The 27012-nt window shown below is 45.6% G+C and overlaps 1 long non-coding RNA gene across 1 annotated transcript in view; it reads left to right on the top strand.

The window, feature by feature from the left end:
* LOC135049886 (uncharacterized) overlaps positions 1-26566 on the top strand; it is a 65342-nt gene extending 38776 nt beyond the window's left edge. Inside the window, exons 2-3 of the long non-coding RNA XR_010241503.1 lie at positions 24716-24928; positions 25836-26566. This is a non-coding gene — a long non-coding RNA (uncharacterized LOC135049886). The remainder of the gene's footprint in view (positions 1-24715; positions 24929-25835) is intronic.
* Positions 26567-27012: the final 446 nt, after the last annotated feature.

Genomic DNA, 27012 nt, shown 5'->3' with positions numbered 1-27012 from the left:
CCCCCTTCACATGAGTAAAATGAGTTATGTGAAAGAGCGTGTGATTCCCCAGATAAGAAAGTCCTGATTTCCAAAAGGTTACTTATGGCGTACCCTTTCCCGCCAGAGGACAGGGTGCGCTGGGAATCCTCCCCTAGGGTAGATAAAGCACGCTTATCTAAGAAGGTGGCCCTGCCGTCGCAGGATACGACCACCCTAAAGGATCCTGCAGATAGAAAGCAGGAAAGTATCCTGAAATCTGTTTATACACATTCAGGGACTCTACTGAGGCCGGCAATTGCGTCGGCGTGGATGTGTAGTGCTGTAGCAGCGTGGACAGATAATCTGTCTGAGGAAATGGATACCTTAGACAGGGATACCATTATGCTGACCCTGGGGCATATAAAAGACGCTGTCCTATATATGTGGGATGCCCAGAGGGACATTTGCCTACTGGGTTCTAGAATTAATGCAATGTCAATTTCTGCCAGGAGGGTCCTGTGGACTCGGCAGTGGACAGGTGATGCCGACTCCAAAAAACACATGGAGGTGTTACCTTACGAAGGTGAGGAATTGTTTGGGGACGGTCTCTCGGACCTGGTTTCCACAGCTACTGCTGGGAAGTCAAACTTTTTGCCATATATTCCCTCACAACCGAAGAAAGCACCGTATTACCAAATGCAGTCCTTTCGCGCACAAAGAAGCAAGAAGGTCAGAGGTGCTTCCTTTCTTGCTAGAGGCAGGTGCAGAGGAAAAAAGCTGCACCTTACAGCTAGTTCCCAGGAACAGAAGTCCTCCCCGGCTTCCACTAAATCCACCGCATGACGCTGGGGCTCCACGGGTTGAGCCAGGAGCGGTGGGGGCGCGTCTCCGACATTTCAGCCACCAGTGGGTTCGCTCACAGGTGGATCGCTGGGCTATACAGATTGTGTCTCAGGGATACAAGCTGGAATTCAAAGTGTTATGCCCCCTCAACGTTACCTAAAATCGGCCCTGCCAGCTTCCCCCATAGAAAGGGAAGTAGTGGTAGCAGCAATTCACAAGCTATTTCTCCAGCAGGTGGTGGTAAAGGTTCCCCTTCCTCAACAGGGGAAGGGATACTATTCCACAATGTTTGTGGTACCGAAACCGGACGGTTCGGTCCGACCTATATTAAATTTAAAGTCCCTGAACATTTATCTGAAAAGATTCAAGTTCAAAATGGAATCGCTCAGAGCGGTCATTGCAAGCCTGGAAGAGGGGGATTTTATGGTGTCTCTGGACATCAAGGATGCTTACTTGCATGTCCCCATTTATCCGCCTCATCAGGAGTACCTCAGATTTGTGGTACAGGACTGTCATTACCAATTCCAGACGTTGCCGTTTGGTCTGTCCACGGCACCGAGAATATTTACCAAGGTAATGGCAGAAATGATGGTGATCCTGAGAAAGCAAGGAGTCACAGTTATCCCATACTTGGACGATCTCCTCATAAAGGCGAGATCGAGGGAGCAGTTGCAGATCAGCGTAGCGCACTCACAGGAAGTGTTGCAGCAGCATGGCTGGATTCTGAATATCCCAAAGTCGCAGCTGATTCCTACGACGCATCTGCCCTTTCTGGGCATGATTCTGGACACAGACCAGAAGAAGGTGTTTCTCCCGACGGAGAAGGCTCAAGAGCTTGTGACTTTAGTCAGAGAACTCTTAAAACCGAAACAGGTGTCGGTGCATCACTGCACGCGAGTCCTGGGAAAGATGGTGGCATCGTACGAAGCCATTCCCTTCGGCAGGTTCCATGCGAGGATCTTTCAATGGGATCTGTTGGACAAATGGTCCGGATTGCATCTTCAGATGCATCGGCTGATCACCCTGTCCCCCAGGGCCAGGGTGTCTCTTCTGTGGTGGCTACAGAGTGCTCACCTCCTCGAGGGCCGCAGATTCGGCATACAGGACTGGGTCCTGGGGACCACGGATGCGAGCCTCCGAGGGTGGGGGGCAGTCACTCAGGGAAGAAACTTCCAAGGGTTGTGGTCAAGTCAGGAAACTTGTCTGCACATAAATATCCTGGAACTAAGGGCCATATTCAACGCCCTGAGTCAAGCGGAGCCCCTGCTTCGCAACCAACCGGTGCTGATTCAGTCAGACAACATCACCGCGGTGGCTCATGTAAACCGCCAGGGCGGCACAAGAAGCAGAGTCGCGATGGCGGAAGCCACCAGGATTCTTCGGTGGGCGGAGAATGACGTACAAGCACTGTCAGCAGTGTTCATTCCGGGAGTGGACAACTGGGAAGCAGACTTCCTCAGCAGACACGACCTCCACCCGGGAGAGTGGGGACTTCATCAAGAAGCTTTCATTCAGATTACAAATCGATGGGAACTGCGGTATTGCGCCAGGTCAAGAGACCCTCAGGCGATAGCTGTGGACGCCCTGGTAACACCGTGGGTGTTCCAGTTGGTCTATGTGTTCCCTCCTCTTTCTCTCATACCCAAGGTACTGAGAATCGTAAGAAGAGGAGTGAGAACAATACTCATTGTTCCGGATTGGCCAAGAAGGCCTTGGTACCCAGAATTGCAAGAAATGCTCACAGAGGACCCATGGCCTCTGCCTCTCAGACAGGACCTGTTGCAACAGGGGCCCTGCCTGTTCCAAGACTTACCGCGGCTGCGTTTGACGGCATGGCGGTTGAACGCCGGATCCTAGCGGAAAAAGGCATTCCGGAGGAAGTTATTCCTACGCTGATAAAGGCTAGGAAGGACGTGACAGCAAAGCATTATCACCGCATATGGCGAAAATATGTTGCTTGGTGTGAGGCCAGGAAGGCCCCTACAGAGGAATTCCAACTGGGCAGATTTCTGCACTTTCTACAGTCTGGAGTGACTATGGGCTTGAAGTTGGGATCCATAAAGGTCCAGATTTCGGCCCTATCCATTTTCTTTCAAAAGGAACTGGCGTCTCTTCCCGAAGTTCAGACGTTTGTTAAGGGAGTGCTACATATTCAGCCCCCTTTTGTGCCACCAGTGGCACCTTGGGATCTCAACGTGGTGTTGGGTTTCCTAAAATCCCACTGGTTTGAACCACTTAAGACCGTGGAGCTAAAGTATCTCACGTGGAAGGTGGTCATGCTATTGGCATTAGCTTCGGCTAGGCGTGTGTCAGAATTGGCGGCTTTGTCATGTAAAAGCCCCTATCTGGTTTTTCATATGGACAGGGCAGAATTGCGGACTCGTCCCCAATTTCTGCCAAAGGTGGTGTCATCTTTTCATTTGAACCAACCTATTGTAGTGCCTGCGGCTACTCGTGACTTGGAGGATTCCAGGTTACTAGATGTAGTCAGGGCTTTGAAGATTTATGTAGCCCGAACGGCTGGAGTCAGGAAAACTGACTCGCTGTTTATCCTATATGCCCCCAACAAGTTGGGTGCTCCTGCTTCAAAGCAAACCGTTGCCCGCTGGATCTGTAACACGATTCAGCAGGCTCATTCTGCGGCTGGATTGCCGCATCCAAAATCAGTGAAAGCCCATTCCACAAGGAAGGTGGGCTCTTCTTGGGCGGCTGCCCGAGGGGTCTCGGCATTACAGCTTTGCCGAGCTGCTACTTGGTCGGGTTCAAACACATTTGCAAAATTCTACAAGTTTGATACCCTGGCTGAAGAGGACCTTGAGTTTGCCCATTCGGTGCTGCAGAGTCATCCGCACTCTCCCGCCCGTTTGGGAGCTTTGGTATAATCCCCATGGTCCTTACGGAGTCCCCAGCATCCACTAGGACGTCAGAGAAAATAAGATTTTACTTACCGGTAAATCTATTTCTCGTAGTCCGTAGTGGATGCTGGGCGCCCGTCCCAAGTGCGGACTTTCTGCAATACGTGTACATAGTTATTGCTTAATAATGGGTTATGTTATGTTGGCATCCATTGTTGATGCCCTGTTGTTGTTCATACTGTTGACTGGATAAGTGTATCACAAGTTATACGGTGTGATTGGTGTGGCTGGTATGAGTCTTACCCGAGATTCCAAAATCCTTTCCTTATAATGTCTGCTCTTCCGGGCACAGTTTCCTTAACTGAGGTCTGGAGGAGGGGCATAGAGGGAGGAGCCAGTGCACACCAGATAGTACTAAATCTTTCTTTAGAGTGCCCAGTCTCCTGCGGAGCCCGCTATTCCCCATGGTCCTTACGGAGTCCCCAGCATCCACCACGGACTACGAGAAATAGATTTACCGGTAAGTAAAATCTTATTTTCTCCTAGTCCGTAGAGGATGCTGGAGTCCACTTCAGTACAATGGGGTATAGATGGTTCCGCAGGAGCCATGGGCACTCTAAGACTTTTCAAGGGTGTGAACTGGCTCCTCCCTCTATGCCCCTCCTCCAGACCTCAGTTATAGGAACTGTGCCCAGGGAGACGGACATTTCGAGGAAAGGATTTACTTTTATACTAATGGTGAGATTCATACCAGCTCACACCTCAACCATGCCGCACAACATGGCATTCAACATAACACACGCCAACAGGCATGAACCATTTACAGCAACATGCTGAAAACAAATGTAACACAACTGGGCCGGGTGCCCAGCATCCTCTACGGACTAGGAGAAAAGGATTTACCGGTAGGTATTAAAATCCTATTTTCTCATATGTCCTAGAGGATGCTGGGGTCCACTTCAGTACCATGGGGTTATACCAAAGCTCCAGTACGGGCGGGAGAGTGTGGATGACCCTGCAGCACTGACTGACCAAACTTGAGGTCCTCATCGGCCAAAGTGTCAAACTGACCCTGACCAAGTAGCTGCTCGGCAAAGTTGTAAAGCTGAGACGCCCCGGGCAGCCGCCCAGGATGAGCCCACTTTCCTAGTAAAATGGGCCTTTACCGACTTCGGTATCGGCAATCCTGCCGTGGAATGAGCGTGCTGAATTGTCCCTCTGATCCAGCGCGCAATAGTCTGCTTAGAAGCAGGACACCCAATCTTGTTGGGAGCATACAGGACAAACAGAGCCTCTGTTTTCCGTATCCGAGCTGTTCTTGCGACATCAATTTTCAAAGCTCTAATCACATCAAGAGACTTTGACTCAGCGAAAGTGTCAGTAGCCACTGGCACCACAATAGATTGGTTCATATGGAAAGACGAAACCACCTTCGGAAGAAATTATTGGCGAGTTCACGTCCAGGCAGTCTGGGAGGAATTTCACAGTGCAGCCTGATCTCTGCGGATAGCGGTTCATCTAGCAGCCTCACGCCTGCCGCCCGTTCCTGTCTGCACGGCATATATCGGGTGCCAAACAGCAGGTCAATTGAGCAAAAATTAGTGGCCAGCGGATACATCATACACGCCACGTACCCTCCAGTTGCACTAATTTACTGGGCAAAACTTTGGACTTACCCGGGGACGCTCGGGTTCACCAGCCCTTTCTGGAGAGGTAACTTTTCCTTATACACCGTCTATTTATGCCATTAATCCTTATTGAAGCTCAACACTGAAACGTGCAGTTACTGTGTCTTATCCTGGAACTACATTCAGAAACTTTCAGCAACAGTGTTTCTAAAGGATTGTAACATATCGTTACACTTTGAACTTTTAATCAAACAGTTCAGTGGAAATTTTAATGCTACATACAACAATGGTTATAGTCTAGATAATTCATGTATTTCCATATATTTCTAAACATATGTATGTGGTAATTCAGAAAGTTACGATTAACAACTTTCATGAACTATCTATATTAGAGGGTATTTTTATCAGATTATTGTGAACAATAAATATATACACTTTTTATTAATTTAATTGATTCTTTGGTTGTTTTGGAACCTGTGAAAACATGGTGTGTGGATTCTATGAGCGCCTCTTTTAATCTTTGCATCTGTCTAAATCCATAGGAGTATCGCATATCTCCCTATAGTGGCGAACGTGTTCCCACACTATCAGTTCCAGGTTCATCCTATTGAGACTGATTAATTTATTGACAAACACAGGCGCAGCAAAAGGTTTATTTTCTGTTTGTAGAGTTCTCAACTCTGCCCTATCTTCATGGAAGATCAGGTAAGGGCTCTTGTGAGACAAAGCCCTAACTCAGACACCCGCCTTGCGGATGCCAAGGCCAAAAGCATCACCACTTTCCAAGTGGGAAACTTCGATTCTATCTCCTATAGAGGTTCAAACCAATCCGATTGAAGGAACTGCAACACCACATTAAGGTCCCATAGTGCCACTGGAGGCACAAATGGAGGCTGGATGTGCAGAATCCCTTTCACGAAGGTCTGAACTTCTTGAAAGGAGGCCAATTGTTTTTGAAAGAAAACTGATAAAGCCAAAATCTGGACGTTGATTGACCCCAATCTAAGGCCCGCATCCACACCAGCCTGCAGAAAATGGAGAAAACGTCCCAACTGAAAACTCCTCCGTAGGAGCCTTCTTGGATTCACACCAAGACACATATTTTCTCCAAATACGGTGGTAATGTTTAGACTTTACTCCTTTCCTGGCCTGAATAAGAGTGGGGACGACTTCCTTGGGAATACCCTTTCGGGCTAGGATCCGGCGCTCAACAGCCATGCCATCAAACGTAGCCACGGTAAGTCTTGATACACACACGGCCCCTGCTGCAGCAGGTCCTCGCGAGGAGGAAGAGGCCGAGGATCTTCTATGAGCAACTCCTGAAGATCTGGATACCAAACCTTCCTTGGCCAGTCTGGGGCAATGAGGATTGCTTGAACCCTTGTTCTTCTTATGATTTTGAGAAGTTTTGGAATCAGTGGAAGTGGAGGGAAGACATATACCGACCGAAACACCTACTGTGACACCAGTGCATCCACTGCTATTGCTTGAGGATCTCTCGACCTGAAACAATATCTCTGAAGCTTCTTGTTGAGACGAGATGCCATCATGTCTACTTCAGGAACTCCCCAAAGACTTGTCACCTCTGCAAAGATTTCTTGGTGGAGGCCCCATTCTCCTGGGTGGAGATCGTGTCTGCTGAGGAAGTCTGCTTCCCAGTTGTCCACTCCCGGAATGAAAATTGCTGACAGAGCTCTTTCATGCCTTTCTGCCCAGAGGAGCATCTTTGTCACCTCTGCCATTGCCGCTCTGCTTTTCGTTCCGCCTTGACGGTTTATGTACGCGACTGCTGTTACTTTGTCGGACTGGATCTGCAGGGGTTGATCTTGAAGAAGATGCACCGCTTGTAGAAGGCCGTTGTAAATGGCTCTCAATTCCAGAACGTTTATGTGAAGGCAGGTTTCCTGACTTGACCATTTTCCTTGGAAGCTTTCCCCCTGTGTGACTGCTCCCCAGCCTCGGAGATTTGCATCTGTGGTTACTAGGACCCAGTCCTGAATCCCGAATCTGCATCCCTCTAACAGGTGAGAACTGTGTAGCCACCACAGGAGCGAAATCCTGGCTTTGGAGGACAGGATTATCTTCCGGTGCATGTGTAGGTGGGATCCGGACCTTGGAATCGGCCAAACTGTATGGCCTCATAGGCCGCTACCATTTTCCCCAACAACTGAATGCATTGATCTATCGACACTCTCGTTGGTTTCAGAATTTGTTTGACCATTCTCTGGATTTCCAGAGCCTTTTCTACTGGAAGAAATAACCTCTGTACTTCTGTGTCCAGTATTATCCTCAGAAAGGACAATCTTGTCGTCGGTTCCAATTGCGACTTTTGAAAATTCATGATCCAACCGTGTTGTTGGAGTACTGACAGGGAGAGTGCAATGTTCAGCACCAACCGTTCCCTGGATCTCGCTTTTATCAGGAGATCATCCAGGTAAGGAATTATATTGACTCCTTGTTGTCGAAGGAGGACCGTCATCTCTGCCATCACCTTGGTGAATACCCTTGGTGCGTGGAGAGTCCGAACGGCAACATCTAGAACTGGTAACAGCAATCCTGTACTGCGAATCTCAGATAAGCTTGGTGAGGAGGATAAATGGGAACATGTAAGAAAACAACTTTTATGTCTACTGACACCATGAAGTCCCCTTCCTCCAGACTGGAAATCACTGCTCTCAGAGGGGTATATTTACTAAAATTCGTATTTTTCAGAATGAGGTTAAAGATCTAACACGAATGACATCGAAAATGTAATGTTGCAACTTTTTGAATTAATTACGACTAATTTACTAAGTTGTCGTATTTTTCTTTTTCGTATTTACCCATGTCGATGTCATTCGTAGTTTTAAAAGGTAGAATGCGGCCAATTTAGTGGTTTTGCGGCCGTGTTATGTGTTTTTTTTACGACTGCGTCACATTTTAGTCACGGCAGTGTTTCTCCGTTCCCGGACGCGTTTTTTTCCTAAGTTTCGTTTTTGTCACTCGTCCGTGATTGGTTTGATTCGTGATGGAGGAGTGTCTGTGCACATTACTATAAAAACGCCCCAAACCATCCGCACCTTGTGGGTTTAGCTAGTGGAGAGGTGAGAGGAAGGTGTGTTAGGAGTTGGTGAGTTTTGTGGAGATTTTGGAGGATTTGTTGGTGATTTTTGCGATTATTGAGTGCTGTACTGTGTGTGTAAGTAGTCTTGTCATACTTGTTGTGTAGTTATTTAAAAGTTTGTCTACTTTTTTGTCCTTGTTTTTTTTTTTCCAAGTCTATTGTCATTGTTTGTGTGTGTGTGTGTGTGTGTGTGTGTGTGTGTGTGTGTGTGTGTGTGTGTGTGTGTGTGTGTTGGGTGTGTGGTGTGTAGTGGTAGTGGAGGAGTGTGTTTTCTGTTTTTTTTTTATCAGTGTTATTTGTAGTTTGTCCGGATTATGTCCCAGTCAGAGGCCAGTGTGGTGGAGGAGATGAGTGAGAGGGAGGAGGTGAGTGAGGTGGAGGAGGTGAGTGAGAGGGAGGAGGTGAGTGAGGTGGAGGAGGTTAGTGAGAGGGAGGAGGTGAGTGAGGTGGAGGAGGTTAGTGAGGAGGAGGGGGTGGCTGCTGCTGCGGCCTCCAGTGATAGTGATGGTGTTGTGGCTCCGCAGCCACGCACCACTACAAAGACTGGGCGCAATGTGAAATTCAGCTATTCAGAAAATATGGCTTTGGTGCGGGAGCTGATGAGGCATCATCGGCAGTTGTTTGGCCATGATGCTGCCAAGGTGTCCACACGTAGGAAGTCTGTTCTGTGGGGGAAGGTCATTGCGGCTGTGAATAGTGAGGGTGTGGTGAGGCGGACCGAGGACACGTGTCGCCTGCGCTTTTATGACATAAAGCGCCGTGTCAAGGCAAAGATGGCCAAGGAGGCCAAATCAGCCCGCCAAACCGGGGGTGGACACCCCTTCCGTGCATCTTATCGGGATTGGGAGGAGCCTGTGCGTTCACTTATTCCGCCAGAAGTGGTTGGTGCGACTCATGTCCGGGATTCTGACCGGCCAAGGCAGGATGGTGAGTTGTTTTTATTATTTTAAAAGTGTAAACATCTGTGTGTTGTCCTTTGTTGTTTGTAATTTCATCAAGCTAATTGTGATTGTCAGTTTGTTAATTGTTACAATGTGTTGGTGATGTCATGCAGGCCTGGGCAACCTGTGGCTCTACAGGTGTTGGCAAACTACAAGTCCCATCATGCATTGCGTCAGTTTTGTTATTAGTGAATGCTACATCTGTTGCAGTGCATGCTGGTATGTGTAGTTTTACTACATCTTGAGAGCCCCAGGTTGTCCATGACTGATGTAGTGTTAATATCAATTTTTTTTAATTTTTTTTTAATCTGGTTGCCTTGGGCTTTTCCTTCCATTTGATATCAGTACTAAATCTTTCTAGGTGTATTTAAAAGAAGTGTGTTGAATATGTTAATAGATTTCTTTGGATTTTTGTTTATTGTGTGTTGTTGTGGGTTGTCCTTTGTGGTTTTGTATTGTTTTTCAGGAATTTTTGTAATTATTATAAACATTTTTGTGCAGATATTTGAGCCTAGTGTTGTATTTGTAGAATGAAAATTGGTACCTTAGCGTGCAATATTGTGGTTGTGTCAAGCTATGTGATTTGGTTTTTAAACATTAGAATATTGTGCATTATTTGGCTTTGTGTATGGATTAATTTGAGAATTTGGATCTTATTTAAAGTATACACACCCAATGAAGTCAGCCAGAAAAGCTTAAGCATCGTTTAGTTTACTTATCATCAGGTTCCAGATGTTTACATTACAAGAAGGATTTACAGAAAACATTGTTAAATAAAAGTATGTCTATAAGGTAATTCTTCATATTTCTACAGTACGCCAGTGATAAAGTCAGTTATTACCTAAAAACATTAAGCTATATTCTATTATGGACTAAGTACGCTATTGGCGCACTGAGTACCGTAAGGGTACGCACCTAGCGTAGCAGACGCTAGGCCGTGGGCGCGACGCACAAGCGACACGCACGCTCACGGAATGTTACACAGTAACCCTTAGTAACAACACACCTTAAGGGTACGCTTTACACTTTAAACCTTGGCAATGAAATACTATAACAATGTAATACTTATTAACCTTGATAATATGAGAAGCTGTTTGTGCGATTGAGACGCTCAGAAAACCCTTTATAGTAACTAGTGAAAACACAAGACCTGGTTAGGATTTAAAAACCACTTAGGCTCTAACACCCTCGTGGATAATTCTATTTGAGTAAAAGGGGAAAAACAGTACAGCTTATACACTACAAAACTAACATAAAAATCTAAACAGAATAACGAAGAATAATATAAACAATAGCGAACGATCGCAAACACAAGAAAACAGAATGAGTACACAATGAGAACAAATGGCAAACACAGAGGATAACAAAATGGCTACAGAGAACTTACACACGTGGGAATGATTCGCAGGCGCGTCCTGAATCCAGCCCTCAGCCTTCAATGTGAAAACCTTGCAGAGAGAGTGAGTGACTGGACAGGCAATGGTGGTCTTTATATACACAACATACAGTAACAATACAATGGTCCCTATAATCTCATGGTTCATTGGACACAGGAATGTGTCTCTGCATTATAACAAAAGGTCATAGGTGGGTTCGAACAGGTGGGCTGTGCCTTTCTCCAACTGCTCAGGTGGGAGGTATCCTTAGGATTCCCGCCGCATGGGTAATGAACAGCAAATACAGTAAATATCTATAAACTACTTTTGTACATAACTATGCGCAGGAGCGAGCAATCTCTTCCTAACCAACACCGAAATGTCACCAATAAAATACTCTACAGCTGGATACTAGACACCACCGTTCTACCTTTATCTGACCCTTCCTATCATGCAAAGAGGAATTTCTCTGTCCAAGAACCGTTAAAACTAAGCATACTTTCTGACATTGTTAAGGGGAATATTCACTATAAAACACACTATGTGGGTAAAATATGTTATGATCGAGTCACACGCTAGACGCTCACAAACTCTACCGTAAATGCGCATACACCGCGCGTGATCGCCGGAGCGATCTTACGCAAATTGCGGATATGTGCACGCACAGCAGAGCGTGCGCACGTGCAGCGGGCATGTGCATGAGGGGTTAGTACAAGGCATGTGATTCATGATATTTTTCAACTTTGACAGTCCACCCTTTGGCAGTCAACAATAACTGCCACTATCTAAACAATTTAAGCAGAAAAATATATATTACCATGAAATACCTTATTATGATTGGGAGTAGGGAGAAGAGGAGGAGGTGGGAAATGTATGACCTAGTGAGATAGTAAAAAGCATGTATCTATGAGATCCATGTCTGAGGGGTCATGTATCATCGTGCCGTACATGTTCTAAAAATAAGCTTCGAGGTATTGCGAAGTATACATTGAATCCTTCTTATCCCGTATTAAGGGTCTGTAAGTGGGCTAACAAACTCTACCGAGCTCTTTTCGGCTTTTAGTTCCAACAAATGGGGTGCACATTAGTTGATGATACATGAAGGGGGAAAATATGTGAGTGCTAATATATGTGTCTATATCACCTGTCGACTATGTGTGCCACTACCTGAAAAATAGTAGAGATGAAGATAAGAAACATGCGTTATAAATGCATTCGTATGAATATATATATGTGGTCGTCCTTGGGCGTCTGTTGGAGTCTTGTTAATGTCTTGTTGAAGTCTTGTCCGGATAGCTGTATCTTTGCTGTGTGGCAAGCAAAGCTCTTCAAGTGTCCATAAAAATTAAAGTCTCTAACAGTTCATCAAATGGCTGTGACAAAGTTCATCAATGGTCTGTATAATGGGTCATCAAAATCTTCTTCCGATTCGGTGTCTTTTTACCTTGGAGAAAAACAAAGGAGAAACGGGTGAAAGAAACGGACCGTGGAATCTCGTTTTATCACAACATTGTCTCGATTGCTGGGTCATAAATTAAACTAGTTGTTGTTACAATGCCCTCGCTCCTCAAACTCATCAATTTGGTACTTCGCTTGCAATTCATTAAAATTCGAACACATCTGAATATCAAACCAATCATTATGACAACTCCTAGGATACATAAGAGGAATTTCCCTACAGCAACGATAACATTTTGAGCCCATTCTCCTAAACCTGAGATCCAATTGCGTGGGTTCAACCATGATACCCAGCCGGTCAGTTCATTACCCACAGAAGCAAGGGTAAGGTTGTGTCTCCTTCGGAACTCCCACTTCAATTGCAAGATATCGTCCATCTTTTGATCTATGACCTCGGTTGGGTCCTCAGTGCTGTTTGTGATATACGTACAACACTTCACTCCATACTGAGTTGCTAGGGTGACACAATACCCTCCTGTCACTGCTGTGATGTAATTGAGAACCATCCTGTGCTGGATCAGTTCCGTTTTGTAAGCTTGCAATTCTCTCCCAGTATATCTAAAGGTGTCATCATACATCTCGGTGATATTGTCTATCAGATTCGCTAGCGTGGTAATATACCTAAAATTTATAACTCCTCTGGCGGTACGGGTGATATCTAGCGCGAGCAGGAGTTGAATCCCGGTGGATTCGTGGATCAAATCAGAGGCTGCATGCTCTGTCCTATCTATAAGGTGTCTCTTTACAATGTGTTCGTAATGGGTGTGAGTGTAAGGAGCTTGAGCATTGCGGTGAGCTTGAGCATTGCGGTGAACGTCTTTCATTCTATCATGGGTAATGGTCATTACTTCCGGTAACACTCTTCCAATGTAACACAATCCCTCTGAGTTTGGGGCAAGCCACTTATACGCCTTCCTCCCACATATGAAATATGCATCATCGGGGAGGACATATGGGACAGAATATGACATCACCATATTACAAACCTTCCAGGTGAAAAATCCTATCCCTAACTCTCTCATCTGACTAGTACACGTATCAGGTTGTATGATATGCGCACAGTATCCTGGTGATACTTCTCCAACTCGCATGGGCCTACTTCCTAGAGTGTACCTATATTGGAAATATCTTCCACTGTTGGCTATTTGGCGTATAAGCTCTGAGTCAATGGGCATTCTATCGGCTCTGTGTGAGAATGTCATGGTTCGGTTGTTCCATGTCACTTCCCAATTTCCCGGCTTTCGGGGATTGGAAATGTTAAAACATATTAAGGACCTATCCACATGGTATTGGTGGAGCTTCAAACTAGGAGGCCTAGAAATATTAAATTTCTTGTCCACCGGTCTCCCACCCCTTAATTCAAGTACCTCATCTATCGTTAAAGAGTATGGCACTAGTCCTGACTTTCTATGACTTTGAGGTACTTGTGAGCACACCCAGCATTCCGTTTGGTTTAAAACCTTCCCCACTAATGAGTGATAGTCACTCAATGGATGACCGTCCATATTGATATTAATGCTGGACTGACATCTCTGGATGCACCCGTCCTCAACTATGTTGTCACAATTCCTACATATACAATTCTCTTCAGCTAACAATCCTTCACAATGTCTGTTAGTGTCATGGCTCCCAGATCGTTTTCTGATACTCGCCTTTGCTCGGTGATTGTGTTGCTCTTGGAATTCTACGAATCCATCCTGATCATCAGAACCCATTCCAGATCCTTTCTCGACCTCTCCGATACTCTCACCGAAACAGACTGCTCTGGTCAACAACAGGGTCAACAGGAAAACATGGACTGCAGTCTCTTGGGGCGAGTCCATCTTACAGGAGGAGAAAGAAAGAGTTGTAATGGGGGTACCGAAAATAATTGAAGGGAAAGAAAAATGTTACGATAATTGTCCTATAGTCTCGTTGTTCTTCTTGCTCAGATGTCGTCTCAACAGTGCTGTCTCTCAGTCTTCCCAAAACGAACACTCCAGTGATACGATATTCTTTCCGAATCAGCGATCTTTCTGTAATGAGCATAAATCTTGCATTACCATTTGTCTAACTGTTGTGTGACATACCATCCGTAAAACATGAAAGAACAAAGAGAGAGAGAACAAGAGAAAAAAAAAAACATTGTCAGATTTCCGTTCACCATCAGGCTGTCACATCAACATGTCCATCGGTATCTCTGCACAGTCTCCCCCACCAGTATTTCCACTCTCCACCCTTTGTGTTTGGCCAGACACAACGATGCTGGTAAGATATACTGGGGTTGGGTAGACCTCTGAAAAGACCAAGTAGACATGTGACGTTTGATCTGTCTGGTGAACGTCAGAGATGAAAAGGAAATATTTAAAGATAAATCACAGAGTTTACCTGGCCGCCCTTGTGTCTACAAGGAATGACCTACCAATTACATCGACTGTGACCTCAGGTTTACTACCTAGGCTAATAATCAACTTCACTGGCTGCAAATTACAGGTGCGGCCCAAAATGTTTCCTATATGATCCCTGATTACAATTACGTGCGTTATGTCATTGTCTAGGGGTTTATATACCTTATATGGGTCGTTAAACATACAATTCCGTGCATAATGCCCTTCCCTCTGGCAGTTATAACATTTTATCACATTTGACTTACCCACAGGGGTCTGGGGCTTAAGCTGATGTGGCTTCGTTGTCAGGGCCTGTCTACTTATTGTCATTTGCTTACCGCCCTGTGACTCCCTGTGTCTTACGATGTTCCGATCATGCTCAATAGCGGTCTCTCTCAAAGCAGCCATCGACATACCTTTCCAATTAGGTTGAGTGGTCTGTACCTTTGTTCTCAACACTTCCTTTAAACCATCCATTAATACAGAAACCGCTACCTCTCTATACTCTACAATGTGAGGTGCAATTGTCTGTGCATAACATACAATACCATACTTACCTGTGGACACGACCTCACCTGACCCTCCGTAAGAGGGCTTGACTACTGCCTTTACCGATTGGGCCGTGCCCACCTGGGTGTCTCGTATGATGGCTGCTGGAAAAAGTGCCGACATCGTGCTGGGCTCACTTTCTTGCTTGTGATCCTGAGGGAAGTTTAACATGGGGTGCAACTTGCACGGGTTAGAATTTGTACATTTATCAGTTTTACTTCTATCATTATTACATTTATTATGCTTACTATTAACATCATTATTACATTTATTAAGTGCCCTGTTATCATCATATCCCAGTATGCCATTCTCTGTAGCCATTGTTTCTCCAGTTGCCATCAGTTTCCTGCTAAGATGGGAATCAGCTGCTTGAGCTAATCCCCTTTGTATCTCCCCTTCCTGTTGCCATGAATGTAAACAGATTGTGTGGGGACATGATAGAAACTTTCAAATATATCAAGGGTTTTAACAAAGTCCAGAAGGGAAACATTCTCCAAATGAAGAGAAGCAATAGGACACGAGGACATGCACTGAGACTGGAGGGGGGGAGGTTCAGGGGAAATTTGCGGAAAAATTATTTCACAGAAAGGGTAGTGGACAAGTGGAATAGCCTCCCATCAGAGGTGGTAGAGGCTAAGACAGTAGAGCAATTTAAACATGCATGGGATAGACATAAGGATATCCTTACAAAGAATTAAGGATCAAATAAGGTTAGAGATAAAAAATAATATAAAAAAAAAAAAAAGGGGCAGACTAGATGGGCCAAGTGGTTCTTATCTGCCGACAAATTCTATGTTTCCATGTTTCTATCCTCTGTTTTTGAGATTTTATCAGACATATCCTTCTCCTTAAATTTTGCAAAACCTCAGTATTAAAACTGCCTACCCTGGGAAACTTCTCCCCATCGTTCACAGTCATACGTTCCCACTCATTGCATAAAACCTCTGCGTGTGATCCATATTTTTCACACATTATGTACCTCGCCGACCCGGCTGGCCGCGGAATAATATCAACCTTACTTAGATCGTCCCTTACTTGAGCAACTGGCCCCCATTCTTTGCAGGTATTGCCTTCTCAGCGAATTCCTACAAAAAACACGTTCCCAGAGGTAAGGCGACGGTGAAAGTCCAACGAGTGCCTTCACCCACTCTCGCCCACGTCGACCAATATGCCCACACACTGTTTCAGCGCTGGCGTACTCAACCCAGGGCCCCTATGTGACCTCTATTTACTGGGGCGTGTGGGAGTATGCTACCCTCCCCAGTAAGTATCAGTTGCTGGAGAATTCCTGAGTTAACAGCGAACCTCCCTTAAAATAAAAAAAAACCTACACAAATCACGTTAGAATGTACAAATAGTGTTTATGATCCCGCAAAGCGTACGCAAATTGCGTAATGGGTATCAAGGTAACCAACTAATGCACACAATTACATGCGGTACAGTCGCAATGCGTATAAGTAGCTATTACTTATCCGCAGACCGACCAGCGGAATTGGTTGTTTAGGCTGCGAAACCTTCAGCCGGAGCGTATTCTCAAAACGGGCCTATATGGGTACTGCGCCAACCTCCAAGGTTGCGCTCACTACCTCTGACCTTTCTTAAGTCAGGGTCTTCAGAAACTTCGTATAGGTACTTTTAACGGCTTTCTGACTTTCGCGGACCTTCTGGTCTGCTGTAACACTAATTGCTCCTTTTACCTTATTCACTTTTAACGTGAGATGGCCTTCTCCCACGCCACCACGTGTTCACTTCACGGGTATCCTTCTACGAGATCTCGAATTGTCCAAGGTTCACACCAAAAAACTTTACTTGCATACACACGCTCTTTCACTTCATATATACTTTGATTTTTTTCTGTACAGAAAATTTCTTTCATTCAGGTAACACAGGCTAATCCCAGAGGTAATGCAACGAGAGGAGGATCTTTTTAAACTAAATTTTGGAAACTGAACAAATTTGTGCTATTATCTCGTGGCTTCCGTATCTACTACTAAAACAATGCTATCGTGTGATTTGTATTTAGTGGGCGTATCCGTACGCACTTTGCGTGATATACGCCACGTGTGTAGGCCTTTGCGTTGCGTACGCTGTCTCGCACTTGGTCAGAGACACGTGTACACAGGCCAGATACGTCCGCAGTAACACAAATAACACACTTCTATAGATGCAAACGATATTTAACTATAATCGTTTACAAAACACCACACAGTATCTCCTGTATAACCTTTATAACTGGGTCAGGCTGCGTGCGTGTTTTACAATTACTCCCTTAAGTATTACTTTTACTTTTAACTAAATAGCAACAAATTTTCTCAGCACGTGATCAATGCTAATGGCAAACAGAAAGGTAGATATGTGAAAATAACGCAAATGGAAATACAGGTGTGTGCGTGTGTTGCGTGCGCAATTTTCACCAATACAGAAATTTAAACAGATTTAAAAGGCAATTAGCTTAACGTTCTTACCTTTCGGTTCCGGATCCCACCAGCATCCCTACAAACCAAGCAGAGCAGATGCTTATCTAATCAGCACTTACCGTATCCCCAGCCACCAAACGGCTAACAGGGGATACTACCTTCCCGCCCTTTGCTGATGGATAAAGTCTGCCTGGTTCCGCTTGGCTGCGGATATGAGGAGGCCCGGACGATGCCCCCATTTGATAAAGTCAGTTATTACCTAAAAACATTAAGCTATATTCTATTATGGACTAAGTACACTATTGGTGCACTGAGTACCGTAAGGGTACGTACCTAGCGTAGCAGATGCTAGGCCGTGGGCGCGACGCACGAGCGACACGCACGCTCACGGAATGTTACACAGTAACCCTTAGTAACAACACACCTTAAGGGTACGCTTTACACTTTAAACCTTGGCAATGAAATACTATAACAATGTAATACTTATTAACCTTGATAATATGAGAAGCTGTTTGTGCGATTGAGACGCTCAGAAAACCCTTTATAGTAACTAGTGAAAACACAAGACCTGGTTAGGATTTAAAAACCACTTAGGCTCTAACACCCTCGTGGATAATTCTATTTGAGTAAAAGGGGAAAAACAGTACAGCTTATACACTACAAAACTAACATAAAAATCTAAACAGAATAACGAGGAATAATATGAACAATAGCGAACGATCGCAAACACAAGAAAACAGAATGAGTACACAATGAGAACAAATGGCAAACACAGAGGATAACAAAATGGCTACAGAGAACTTACACACGTGGGAATGATTCGCAGGCGCGTCCTGAATCCAGCCCTCAGCCTTCAATGTGAAAACCTTGCAGAGAGAGTGAGTGACTGGACAGGCAATGGTGGTCTTTATATACACAACATACAGTAACAATACAATGGTCCCTATAATCTCATGGTTCATTGGACACAGGAATGTGTCTCTGCATTATAACAAAAGGTCATAGGTGGGTTCGAACAGGTGGGCTGTGCCTTTCTCCAACTGCTCAGGTGGGAGGTATCCTTAGGATTCCCGCCGCATGGGTAATGAACAGCAAATACAGTAAATATCTATAAACTACTTTTGTACATAACTATGCGCAGGAGTGAGCAATCTCTTCCTAACTAACACCGAAATGTCACCAATAAAATACTCTACAGCTGGATACTAGACACCACCGTTCTACCTTTATCTGACCCTTCCTATCATGCAAAGAGGAATTTCTCTGTCCAAGAACCGTTTAAACTAAACATACTTTCTCTATCGTCCTTGTGGATGCTGGGGTTCCTGAAAGGACCATGGGGAATAGCGGCTCCGCAGGAGACAGGGCACAAAAAGTAAAGCTTTCCGATCAGGTGGTGTGCACTGGCTCCTCCCCCTATGACCCTCCTCCAGACTCCAGTTAGATTTTTGTGCCCGGCCGAGAAGGGTGCAATCTAGGTGGCTCTCCTAAAGAGCTGCTTAGAGAAAGTTTAGCTTAGGTTTTTTATTTTACAGTGAGTCCTGCTGGCAACAGGATCACTGCAACGAGGGACTTAGGGGAGAAGGAGTGAACTCACCTGCGTGCAGGATGGATTGGCTTCTTGGCTACTGGACATCAGCTCCAGAGGGACGATCACAGGTACAGCCTGGATGGTCACCGGAGCCGCGCCGCCGGCCCCCTTGCAGATGCTGAAGTAAGAAGAGGTCCAGAATCGGCGGCTGAAGACTCCTGCAGTCTTCTAAAGGTAGCGCACAGCACTGCAGCTGTGCGCCATTTTCCTCTCAGCACACTTCACACGGCAGTCACTGAGGGTGCAGGGCGCTGGGAGGGGGGCGCCCTGGGAGGCAAATGAAAACCTTTTTTGGCGAAAAATACCTCACATATAGCCCCCAGAGGCTATATGGAGATATTTAACCCCTGCCAAGATTCACTAAATAGCGGGAGACGAGCCCGCCGAAAAAGGGGCGGGGCCTATCTCCTCAGCACACAGCGCCATTTTCTCTCACAGAAAGCCTGGAGAGAAGGCTCCCAGGCTCTCCCCTGCACTGCACTACAGAAACAGGGTTAAAACAGAGAGGGGGGGCACTGATTTTGGCGATATTGAGATATATATAAAGATGCTATAAGGGAAAACACTTATATAAGGTTGTCCCTATATAATTATAGCGTTTTGGTGTGTGCTGGCAAACTCTCCCTCTGTCTCCCCAAAGGGCTAGTGTGGGTCCTGTCCTCTGTCAGAGCATTCCCGGTGTGTGTGCTGTGTGTCGGTACGTGTGTGTCGACATGTATGAGGACGATGTTGGTGAGGAGGCGGAGAAATTGCCTGTAATGGTGATGTCACTCTCTAGGGAGTCGACACCGGAATGGATGGCTTATTTAGGGAATTACGTGAGAATGTCAACACGCTGCAAGGTCGGTTGACGACGTGAGACGGCCGACAAACTATTAGTACCGGTCCAGGCGTCTCAGAAACACCGTCAGGGGCGTTAAAAACGCCCATTTACCTCAGTCGGTCGACACAGACACAGACACGGACACTGAATCCAGTGTCGACGGTGAATAAACAAACGTATTTCTCATTAGGGCCACACGTTAAGGGCAATGAAGGAGGTGTTGCATATTTCTGATACTACAAGTACCACAAAAAAGGGTATTATGTGGGAGTGAAAAAACTACCTGTAGTTTTTCCTGAATCAGATAAAATAAAATGAAGTGTGTGATGATGCGTGGGGTTACCCCGATAGCAAATATTGGCGTTATACCCTTTCCCGCCAGAAATTAGGGCGCGTTGGGAAACACCCCTTAGGGTGATAAGGCGCTCACACGCTTATCAAGTGGCGTTACCGTCTCCAGATACGGCCGCCCTCAAGGAGCCAGCTGATAGGAAGCTGGAAAGATATCCTAAAAAGTATATACACACATACGGTGGTTATACTGCGACCAGCGATCGCCATCAGCCTGGAGATGCAGTGCTGGGTTGGCTTGGTCGGATTCCCTGACTAAAAATATTTTATTCATATAGAGCATTTAATAGGATGCATTCTATATATATGTACGTGAGATGCACAGAGGGATATTTGCTCTCTGGCATCAAGATAAGTACGTTGTCCATATCACCCAGAAGATGTCATGGACACGACAGTGGTCAGGTGATACAGATCCCATACGGCACATGGAAGTATTGCCGTATAAAGGGAAGGAGTTAGTTGGGGTCGGTCCATCGGACCTGGGGACCACGGCAACAGCTGGGAAATCCAACCTTTTTACCCCAAGTTACATCTCAGCTGAAAAAGACACCGTCTTTTCAGCCTCAATCCTTCCTTTCCCATGAGGGCATGCAGGCAAAAGGCCAGTCATATCTGCCCAGACATAGAGGTAAGGGAAGTAGACTGCAGCAGGCAGCCCCTTCCCAGGAAAAGAAGCCCTCCACCGCGTCTGCCAAGTCCTCAGCATGACGCTGGGGCCATGCAAGCGGACTCAAGGTGGGGGGGTAGTCTCAAGAGTCTCAGCGCGCAGTGGGATCACTCGCAGGTTGACCCCTAGATAGTACAAGTATTATCCCAGGGGTACAGATTGGAGAGTCGAGACATCTTCTCCTCGCAGGTTTCTGAAGTCTGCTTTACCAACGGCTCCCTCCGACAGGGAGGCAGCATTGGAAACAATTCACAAGCTGTATATCCAGCAGGTGATAAATCAAAGTACCCCTCCTACAACAAGGAAAAGGGTATTATTTTTCCACACTATATTGTGGTACTGACGCCAGACGGCTTGGTGAGACATAGTCTAAACTGAAATCTTTGAACACTTACATAAAAGGTTCAAATCGAGATGGAGTCACTCAGAGCAGTGATAGCGAACCGGAAAAAAGGGGACTATATGGTGTCCCTGGACATCAAGGATTACCTCCATGTCCAAATTTGCCCTTCTCAACAAGGGTACCTCTGGTTCGTGGTACAGAACTGTCAATATCAGTTTCAGACGATGCCGTTTGAATTATCCACGGCACCCCGGGCCTTTTACCAAGGTAATGGCCGAAAAGATGTTTCTTCAAAGAAAAAAGGCATCTAAATTATCCCTTACTTGGACGATATCCTGAAAAGGGCAAGTTCCAGAGAACAGTTGGAGGTCGGAAGAGCACTATCTAAAGTAGTTCTACGACAGCACGACTGGATTCTAAATATTCCAAGAATCGCAGCTGTTTTCCGACGATACGTCTGCTGTTCCTAGGAATGATTCTGGGCATAGTCCAGAAAAAGGTGTTCCTCCGGGAGGAAAAAGCCAAGGAGTTATTCGACCTAGTCAGAAACCTCCTAAAACCAGGCCAAGTATCAGTGCATCAATGCACAGGAGTCCTGGGAAAAATGGTGGCTTCTTACGAAGCGATTCCATTCGGCAGATCTCAGGGGATTTGCTGGACGAATGGTCCGGATCGCATTTTCAGATGCATCAGCGGATAATCCTGTCTCCAAGGACAAGGGTGTCTCTTCTGTGGGGGCTGCGGAGTGCTCATCTTTTAGAGGGCAGCACACTCAGCATTCAGGACTGTGTTCTGGGGACCACGGATACCAGCCTGAGAGGCTGGGGAGTAGTCACACAGGGAAAAAATTTCCAAGGAAGTGTGGTCAAGTCTGGAGACTTCTCTCCACATGAATATACTGGAGCTAAGGGCAATTTACAATGCTCTGAGCCTAGGAAGACTCCTGCTTCAAAGTCAACCGGTGCTGATCCAGTAGGACATCATCATGGCGGTCGCCCACGTTATCAGACGGGGCGACACAAGAAGCAGGAGGGCAATGACAGCAAGGATTCTTCGCTGGGCGGAAAATCATGTGATAACACTGTCAGCAGTGTTCATTCCGGGAGTGGGCAACTGGGAAGATTTCCTCAGCATAAATGAATTCCACCCGGAAAAGTGGAAACTTAATCTGGAAGTTTCCACATGATTGTAAACCGTTGGGAAAGACCAAAGGTGGTTATGATGGCGTCCCACCTGAAGCGCCAGGTCAAGAGACACTCAGGCAATAGCTGGGACGCTCTGGTAACACCGTCGGTGTACCAGTCGGTGTATGTGTTCCATCCTCTGCTTTTCATACCCTATGTATTGAAAATGATAGGAAGGAGAGGAGTAAGAACTATACTCGTGGCTCCGGTTTGGCCAAGAAGGACTTGGTTCCCGGAACTTCAAGAGATACTAAGAAGGGTCTTGATTCGGCAAGAACCGTGTCTGTTCCGGGACTTACCGCAGCTGCGTTGACGCCAAGGCGGGTGAACGCCGGATCCTAAGGGAAAGAGGCATTCCGGAAGAGGTCATCCCTACCCTGGTCAGAGCCAGGAAGGAGGTGACCGCACAACATTATCACCACTTAGGTGAAAATATGTGCCAGGGTGTGAGTCCAGGAAGGCTCCACGGAAGAATTTCAACTAGGTTAATTTCTACATTTCCTGCAAACAGGAGTGTCTATGGGTCTCAAATTGGGTCCATTAAGGTTCAAATTTCGGCCTGTTGATTTTCTTCCAGAAAGAAATTGGCTTCAGTTCCTGAAGTCCAGAAGTTGTTAAGGGAGTACTGCATATACAGCCCCTTTGATGTCTCCAGTGGCACTGGGCGATCTCAACGTAGTTTTGGGATTCCTAAAAAATCACATTGGTTTAAACAACTCAAATCTGTGGATTTGATATATCTCACATGGAAAATGACCATGCTGTTGGTCCTGGCCTCGGCCAGGCGAGTGTCAGAATTGGCGGCTTTATCTCACAAAGCCATATCTGATTGTCCATTCGGACAGAGCAAAGCTGCGGACTCGTCCCCAGTTTCTCCTTAAGGTGGTGTCAGCGTTTCACCTGAACCAGCTTATTGTGGTACCTGCGGCTACTAGGGACTTGGAGGACTCCAAGTTGCTGGATGTTATCAGGGCCCTGAAAATATAGTTTCCAGGTTGGCTGGAGTCAGGAAATCTGACTTGCTGTTTATCCTGTATGCACCCAACAATGCTGGGTGCTTCTGCTTCTAAGCAGTCGATTGCTCGTGGGATTGGTAGCACAATTCAACTTGCACATTCTGTGGCAGGCCTGCCACAGTCTAAATCTGTTAAGGCCCATTCCACAAGGAAGGTGGGCTCATCTTGGGCGGCTGCCCGAGGGGTCTCGGCATTACAACTTTGCCGAGCAGCTACGTGGTCGGGGGAGAACACGTTTGTAAAATTCTACAAATTTGATACCCTGGCAAAAGAGGACCTGGAGTTCTCTCATTCGGTGCTGCAGAGTCATCCGCACTCTCCCGCCCGTTTGGGAGCTTTGGTATAATCCCCATGGTCCTTTCAGGAACCCCAGCATCCACAAGGACGATAGAGAAAATAAGAATTTACTTACCGATAATTCTATTTCTCGGAGTCCGTAGTGGATGCTGGGCGCCCATCCCAAGTGCGGATTATCTGCAATACTTGTACATAGTTATTGCTAACTAAATCGGGTTATTGTTGTTGTGAGCCATCTTTTCAGAGGCTCCGCTGTTATCATACTGTTAACTGGGTTCAGATCACAGGTTGTACAGTGTGATTGGTGTGGCTGGTATGAGTCTTACCCGGGATTCAAAATTCCTCCCTTATTGTGTACGCTCATCCGGGCACAGTACCTAACTGGAGTCTGGAGGAGGGTCATAGGGGGAGGAGCCAGTGCACACCACCTGATCGGAAAGCTTTACTTTTTGTGCCCTGTCTCCTGCGGAGCCGCTATTCCCCATGGTCCTTTCAGGAACCCCAGCATCCACTACGGACTCCGAGAAATAGAATTATCGGTAAGTAAATTCTTATTTTCTGACATTGTTAAGGGGAATATTCACTATAAAACACACTATGTGGGTAAAATATGTTATGATCGAGTCGCACGCTAGACGCTCACAAACTACCGTAAATGCGCATACACCGCGCGTGATCGCCGGAGCGATCTTACGCAAATTGCGGATATGTGCACGCACAGCAGAGCGTGCGCACGTGCAGCGGGCATGTGCATGAGGGGTTAGTACAAGGCAAGTGATTCATGATATTTTTCGACTTTGACACCAGAGAAGCAGCACAGCCAGGCCACAGCCAACACTGCCAAGTGATGCAGATGGTGGGAATGCAGGTAAGAATTCACTGTAATCACATATTCAGCAAACATATAGAAGCACAAAATGTTAATGTTTATCTTATCACATAGGTTCTTCTTCTGCAAACCCCCCTCCACTAAGGCGCCCATTACAGGGCTCGGTGACTGTGCCTAGGAGGCCAACCAAGAGACGTCGTCTTGAGGCTGAATCTGCTGCTCCATCATCACCAACCCAACGGCGCATCTCCGCAGTGTTGTCCCTGCTACCACAAGCAATTTTGGCGAGTCCACAAAGCGAGGATCCACAATCACCTCAGCTGTCTGGTGAGTAAACATAAAAGTTAATTGTAACAAAAATTTTAAACAGTGTGGTCTATGAATTAACCTGGATAAGGCATAATGAATTGATAAACCACTGATATGTGCAAGGTGATCAAGGCAGAAGCAAAACAGATCCTAACAGTAAAAATCCTGAACGTCCCTGTTTGGCTTGTGCCTTTATCACCTTGCACATATCACTGGTTTTTCAAATCCTTAGGTCTTCTCCTGGTTAATTCATCTGCACCACTGTTTGTGTACTGGCAAAATTAATTTATTTGTGTTAATTCAAATTCCAGGCAATAATCACAAACAACAAGCACATGGTTTTTTTTGACATTTTTGCAGTAACATTTTCAGATGTGATGTTGCCCATAGCAACCATGTAATATTCCAGAAATTTAAACAAGAAACAGCAACATAAATGTAATCTAGAATCCAATTGTTTGCCATGGACAACATCACCATTTCTAAACATAGGCCACCTTAAGACATTTACATGGTATTTTTATGAAAAATGTGTGCTTTATTTCTTTGGTGTAATTTGCCCACACAACACTGACTGCCTTGATCAATTTGTGACTGTGTTCTAAAACACATTTAATGTATTGTGTGTGTTTAACAAAAGGAAGGGTCATACACAATCTGTAAATGCATTAATTTAAAATGGCGACAGTTCTTCGTGTTAGCACATTCATTATGGCTCAGAGTCCGACAATTCCCTAATTCATTTTTCCATTGAGTATGGAAAGTTAGAAGCCACATATGTGTTAAAAAAGGTAAGATTCCTAGGTAATTTTAGGCCACAATCTCTGTTTCATTTTCAACATGAATATTATTAAGTAAGGCATGTTTACGTCAAGCAAAGAAATATTTAAAAAACTAAATAGTGGCTGTTATCAACCCCATACAGAACCACCCATCATGGACTAGGACGCACAGCAGGAAAGTGACCAGCAGCCTACCTACACACTACACCTGCAGCCCATCGATCCTCCCCAGCCAACCACGCAGCAAGACATAACACAATCACCCGAAACATCCCATAGCCCCCAATTGAGGCCAACACCACCCCAGCAACAAATGGCCCCTGAGTTTTGGAGCAGTTGGGCCACACAACAGGCACAACACTATGCCTGCCTGAACACCCACACCCAATACCTTGCCAGTCTGCCCCATCATCTTCCTCGCCTCAGTCGGAACTCAGGCAGACTGATAGTTCAGGTTGGCAGAATTGCCAATTCAATGGAGCAGATGAGGGCAGACAACAGTCAAATGCAAGCCAATTTACTCAGAATCATGGATGAACAACAGCGGCAGCAACAAGCCCTCATACAAATAATAAAACACAACCAACTGGTGAACGAAAACCTCTCCAGAATTATTGCCAGCAACACTGCCACAAATACCCAACTGACTGCAAGCATACACAACCTCAGCCAAAGCATTAATGTGTTGGCATCCCAACAAATCAGCTCAAGCTCCGGAACTACAACACCAAGCCAGACCCCAGTTACCTCCCCTGTTAGACGCTCCAGCAGAACACGGACCAACGAACCAGGTCAATCCTCTGCACCCAGCACACAAAAAAATAAAAAATGAAGGATGCATCAAATGGTTGTTAAAAAATAAAGTTTTTGGAATTGTTACACCAAAAATGCCTGTGTCCATGCAAATCATTTTTAAACACGCAATATGTGTATGGTTTAATGTGCTAATGAGTGACAGTGTAAGTTATTCAAATTACAGTATAACTGTAAAGGACAGTATAATTAACAAACACTAACGCAACACAAACAACATTCACACCTACAATAAATTTTAAAAAAGTGGTTAGGCAAGGTTATTTATAACTAAATAATACTTACTGTTAAAATAACGCAGAATCACTTCTTGCCTTACCTGCCTCCCTACATCTGTACTCACACTGTCACCAGATGTTTCTAACTCACCTACTTGCTGGCTGTTTTCTTCATCACCAACATGTGGCAGATGTTGACTCAAACACAGATTATGAAGAAAACAGCAGCAGAACACAATCCTAGTCACCTTTGAGGGACTATACGACAAAAGCCCTGCAGACTTATCCA

This window comes from Pseudophryne corroboree, chromosome 2, assembly GCF_028390025.1.
Source record: "Pseudophryne corroboree isolate aPseCor3 chromosome 2, aPseCor3.hap2, whole genome shotgun sequence".
Taxonomy (NCBI): Eukaryota; Metazoa; Chordata; class Amphibia; order Anura; family Myobatrachidae; genus Pseudophryne; species Pseudophryne corroboree.
Note: the sequence above shows the minus strand (reverse complement) of the source record. Positions and strands in the feature narration are given on the sequence as shown.